This window comes from Eptesicus fuscus, chromosome 14 (assembly GCF_027574615.1).
Source record: "Eptesicus fuscus isolate TK198812 chromosome 14, DD_ASM_mEF_20220401, whole genome shotgun sequence".
In the NCBI taxonomy this organism is placed as follows: Eukaryota; Metazoa; Chordata; class Mammalia; order Chiroptera; family Vespertilionidae; genus Eptesicus; species Eptesicus fuscus.
Window position 1 is genome coordinate 51,266,076 of NC_072486.1, and position 6,205 is coordinate 51,272,280.

The following is a 6,205-nucleotide window of genomic DNA, read 5'->3' on the forward strand; positions in this document are numbered from 1 at the left end:
CATCCAAATAAACAGAGATGGGAGAAGCAACTCCAGCTCTATTTTTTGTTTTGTTTTGTTTTTCACGTAGAGTTTCTCCTTTTGTTTTTGCTATCTGTGTGGTCACCTAAAAATTCATTCAACAAACATTTATTAAACACCAACAATAATGCCAGTTACTGTTATAGGGTCTTGGCATATGAGATAAACATAATAGAGCTCCTGCCCTCATAATTTGTGTTAGCCTGGTCCCTCATAGTGCTTATGTTCCAGTTTGAACATAAACATGAACAAATAAACGTATCAGGCATGGTAAGTACTTTAGGAATAGATAACTAAGTAAGGATAGGATAGGAGACTGCAAAATGGATATGTTTCCTGTTTTATGTAGTAAAGTCCAAGAAAACCTCTCCGATAATGTGTCATTTGAGCAGATTCTTGAAAGAAATGATGGAACAAGCCATGCAGACAAAGAAAGGTAAAATTATACTTGACATATAGCTACTTTCTCAGATGTAAGTCTTGATCTCAGATTTCTGACCTTAACATCATGATAGGAGCTGTTGACCTCAAAGAAACACAACTTTTGAGTATCTGTCCTCAAACTTACAAATCAAGTCACACTTCACAGTATATTCTGCAGCTTCTCTCTGAAATTTCTCTATGACTAAGGATAAAGAGGGGCTCATCTCAATGGTTGCTATGGCCTCTGCCAAAGATATTGAATGGAGACATGACTCTGTATTTTTATATACTAAGTTCTGAGCCCCTGTCAATGGCCTGATGGATTTAGTAACAAGTGGAATTTGGAACCAAATTCATATGGGGAAAATTGATCTGGAAACAATTGAATAAATTTGAATAGCAATGAAAGTTTTAGTCTTACATTTTGATGTGTAGAGTAGTGGGAAACTTAGACTCAGTTACTCTTGGCTTCTCATTTCATATTCTCCCTATTCTCCTCCTTCCCCAAGATGACTGATGTTCATGTGACTTCAGTTAAAATTTAAAAACTTTGGATCACAATTCTCGATGATAATGGAAAACCTTGAAAGGAAGACCTTAATGTCACAGGGCCTTTAGAATAAATGAATATGGAAAGAATTGTTTACATTTACAGGGAAAAAATAATGTTGGGGCCATAAAACTAGGAACTTTCACACATTCTTTCTCTGTAGGAATTTTGTCATAGAGATATTTGATCTTCCATTACTCACAATCCCCACACACTAACATTTTAGCATCTTGATATCTGCAACCCTTATCGGATTATATGTGAAGACATATAAACCACACTGGTTTGGGTGCAATTATAGGAAATTGGAGCTGTTGTGTGCCTACTCAGTGAGTCTGATATTTCAGAACCAGAGGAAAAACATCCACTCTCAGCCGTGGGTTAAGTCAGTTCCACTGGCTTTCAGACGACTAAAATTTTCAGTGCAAAACTAAACTTCATGTTTAACCTGGTGATGGGAGGAGTTTAGAAATACGAGACAACCCTCCCTTATTCCTTACTGGATGAAGAGAGTTTCAGCATGGCTATCTCTGGAGTGGTAGTGATAGGTTCTGGGACATCCTCTGTGATTGGAATATTATTGGCTCCTAGAATATATGTTTCACATTTTGATGACCCAAAAAGAAAATACAAGCCCAGGTTAATTTCACAAATACACCAAAGGAGAATGAAAATTTTTATAACTCTGAATTAGGGCTGCCCACCTGTCAAGAGAAGCAGCAAACTTCAGCTTCATTGGTTTAAATAGGCAGACAGGAGCTTGCCCTTAGAGATGGACCATGCTATAATTTGAATAAAGGTTATCATACACATATTAGAGAATGGAAATGTAGTGACTAAGTCTTTCATAAATATTCTCAAATTAATGTCTTTGCTCTTTATTCTTACTACAAGACTATTTTAATAAATACACGTGAGTGTTTTAATTTGGGAGATATAATTATAAAAGTACTTGTGTTAGCCTGGTCCTTTGGGAGTCAGAAGCCAAGGTGAGATCAAATATGCTGGGAGAGCCATCAGACTGTGATATGTGATATGGGAGAGAGCAAAGGAAGGAATTGCTTACACTGCAGTGCAGGACTCAGAAAGTTTGGTCAAGGCCAAGGGGGAGTCCTCGAGCCAAAGTTACCCATCAGAAGAGTCCTGTGTCTCCCTGGAATGGGCCTATCTTAGTACCCCCACCACATTAATCACTTGCTCTTAGAAATGGACCATGCTATAATTTGAATAAAGGTTATCATCCTTGGCCTTGGTGCCCAGGATTCCAGAGCCACCAGCTGGGGCTGTCTGTCAATCCCCGAAGTTGGAGACCTGAGCAGACCATTTTCATGGCCACCACAGTACTTATTCTTAAAACAGTTGTAGACACCTGTTCTGGATCATCTTAAATAGTGACTTAGTCAACCTCCCCAGTGACCCATGCCAGTAAATGCACACAGATGGACTCATCCATCTCTATTCTTAAATTAGAGTCTGGATAATCCTTTCCAGATTCTTGGGGGCCTTTGGGGAAAGAATATATGGGTCACATAACTTTAACGCATAACTAAAAATAATTGAAGAAGGCAGCCAGTAATTCTTCATGTTGGCCCATAATTGGAAAGCATATCTATGAAGTAATCCCTGCATTTGGCTTAGTGAGAATTCCTGAAGAGATTTTCTTCTAATTGACAAAAATGGACTGATTTACAACAACAATTGATTTGTGTATGCCTCTTGCATATGCTGGACAATTAAGTATCATATTGCTTATGTATATTTATTGATTTTAACCCAGAAAGAGCAGGCATTGCAGTGCAAAGGATATGCATTAGCATGCTTGGCTTAAGCCCATTCATATCTAGCCTTGGAACTGGAAATGGCTTCACTTTCCCTTGCATCCTGTAAGAAAGAGATGAGTTATCTGAACAGAGTTGGGGTTTAGTTAGAAAGGACAATAAGGGTGGAGTAGGGAACAGAGTTGAGGAGGTGGCCTCAGTGTTTCCTACATGGCATCTCTTAAGCACCTTTCTCCAGACAGTAGACCACAATCCAGATTCCTTCATACAACCTCAACACCTGGCCAGGGTCTCTTCAGAGCTAGCACTATGTGAGTCCTGTTAACAAGTGTCAGTCACCGTGAACAATTTGTCTTTCTCAAATCAAGCCTTTTGCTTTCACATCTCCACGCTGTGCCTGTGATGCAGTCTTATACTGCAATGCTCTCTCTGCCCACAAAGGTCATATAGATTTTTTCAAAGCTAAGTTTTAGTGCCGCCTTCTCTGTAAGTTCTCCTCAGAAAGCTGAATTAGAAATAATTGCTTTTCCCTTTCTGTTCCCTCGTACTAATTTGCAACCAATTTTGGCATCTATAGAAATTGATCTGATATGGTTGTTTTTCATGCCTGATCTCTTCTAGACTTATTGACCATAGGATCATTGCCATCTCCCAAAATGCCTCCCAGAATATGTGCCCAATGAGAACAGGTTGACTTTCATGAAGTAGTTTCTATTTTCCCTTCAATGGGATGAAAGGTCTGAGATCTGCACCTCCACATGAGCAATGACCCTTTAGTCAGAACCCATGCTAGTCATCATCTTTTATTTCCAGGTGTTAAACAGGCCTTTATTCTGAATCCTATGTTGTTTTGTTTCCATTTTCTGGCCAACTCCTGATCCCAAAGGGCAAGTACCTTGGTGATGGTGGGCTTGCTTCTGCTCTCTGACCCTGGAAAAAATCACCTTTGCTCAAAGCTCTTTCTTCTATTAGATCAACACCAAGATATGCTCAGTCTTTGCAAGAGTGGGCCCAGGTGGCATGGCTCAGCAGTTGAGCGTCAACCTATAAACCAAGAAGTCATGGTTCTATTCCATGAGAGACTGGTTAAAACCTAAGAGCACAAACACACGGAAGAGATCCTGAGCTCAGCTTTTGACAAGTCATACTTCTGACCCACTCCCTCCATATCCATCTCTCATTTGGCTTCCCAAAGGTCAACTGCTTCCTGATATGAGACCTAAGAATTCAATTAACCAATACACAGTGGGCTTCCATCCTGAGTATTCAAAATCCTGATAGGTTTTATCCAAACTGTCTCCCTTGTGTGGGTTTCTCCTCGCTCTTTCTTCCTGAAACCTGATTGCATTTGGTCCTGTGCCAACAGGTTCCCATTAGTCCTCCAAATACTCAGTTAATTACTCACTAATAGAACAGAAATTTCTTGAACATTCACTTATTCATTTATTCAACATACATTTATATATTTGTTAAGAAACTATAGTCTCCAACATGACAGAAATGAAACTAGGCAATGAGGACCCAATGGTGGGCAAATGGAGGCAAACTCTATACTCATAGCATGAGATCCTGTAAGAGAGACCAACAGTAACCAGAGGACCATAAAACTAAATATAAAATTATAAGCTAGATGAGAACTAAGAAGAGAGGTATTGGTATAGTCAGGAAGAGGCTTTGGTATAGTTTGCAGGTTAGAAAAGTCTTTTCTAGGGAAGTGGTGACTGAGCTAAGATAAGAAAAAAGTCATTTTCTAGGAGAAGGAAATTTCACTTTAGGAGGAGTGAGTGTCACATACTAAGTATACTTAAAGGAAATCTATGGGGTAGAGTCCTGGGAGAAAAGAGAAACCACAGTGTTAAATTAGGCTGAAGAACTGAGCAAAGGTCATGACATGTGGAGGCTGGATATCTAAGTCAATAGCCCAAGGCAGGTGGGAAGACATAAGTATGCAGGAACTTTCATAACCAGACTTGAACTTTAGAATGAACACTAACTGCAGTGTTCATCCTATTATTGGAACACCAGCCATATTGGATTAGAGGCCCACCTCATCAGCCTCATTTTAATTTAATCACATATTTAAAGATCTTCTCTCCAAATACTGTTACATTCTAAGGCCAGGCTGGGGTACTGAGGACTGGGACTTCAAAATATAAATTTTGGGGAAGAGATGAACACAGTTTAGTCCATAAAAAGAAGCAGTTCAAGGTGTATAAAAATAAGAATCAGCACTTCATTCCTGGTTGCCCCAACTCTCAAAGAAAAAATAACTATTTTAAAATACTGAAAGTATGGTTTGGTACAGTTCCAAAGAGAAGTATAGCAATAATATAGCATTATGTCAATTTAAGAGAAAAGACTGAAAATGAATCAGCCAGCACTGCAAAGTGTGCATTGGAGGCAAGCAGTAAGGATGGAATGTGGACTTGGAAAGGAGTCCCCTGGTGACCTTGGAAGGAATAAAGTGGTAGAAGCGGGGGCTGCATAGCTGAGGTTTGAACCTGATTCTTGACAAAGGAGTGGGTGAACCATGGGGAAGAAATGGTGTGTTCTGCACAGGGATGCAAGGAAGGGAGTTTAACCAATATATATTTTAGTCTAGGAAAGAAATCACAAAAATGAAAACACAAAAAGGAGAGGGAACTGGACAGCAATATCCTGGAGGAGGTGCTATCTATTTTATAAAGAGCATGACCTCCAGGTGTGGTGAAGGGACTGGTCCTGACAAGCCCCCAGACAGAAGAGAGAGAATATGACTGAAGAGTCCACTACATGTTTGTGGGAGTAACTGCTTCTGATTTTAAGTGATGCTTATGAAGAGACAGTCATAAACCTTTTCTTAAAAAATAGGTACATCTGATAACTTTAAAAACAGAGTGATAATTTACTTGTAAAATCAAAGGTAGCCCCAATGGGAGTTCTGGAAAATAAGCGTTCTAAAATCCCCTTCTTCATAATTATCCTCCAGTCATAACACTCACCCTTCCTGTAGCCTCTCCCCCCCCCACCCACCCTAAAATAAAGCAAAATAAAGCTTCACTGAATTAAAAATGGTGTATCTGTTATGCAAAGCTGGGCAAAATCAGAATCGCGCAAATCTCCTAGTATTACTCTCACACCTTGATTTTCACCTTCCTACCCCTTAGGTGAAATTCAAGCAGCAGCCACTCGATAGCTTTAGTGATAATTTCTGCAGCCAAGCAGGGACCTATGTGTGTGGTGATGTAACTGGCACAGTTCCTTCCCAGCAGCAATATCACCAGGCATGATTTCTGCGTATAATCCCAGGCCCAGTTCTCTCTGCTGAGTTCCCTGGACCTCTGCGAATGGCCCACAGCACAGGTTGCATGGCAGGTGTTGACCACGAGGGGGCAGACCCTCAACGCAGGAGCTACCAAGAGTGGTGACTTCCTGGGTGACACACCCCGGAACC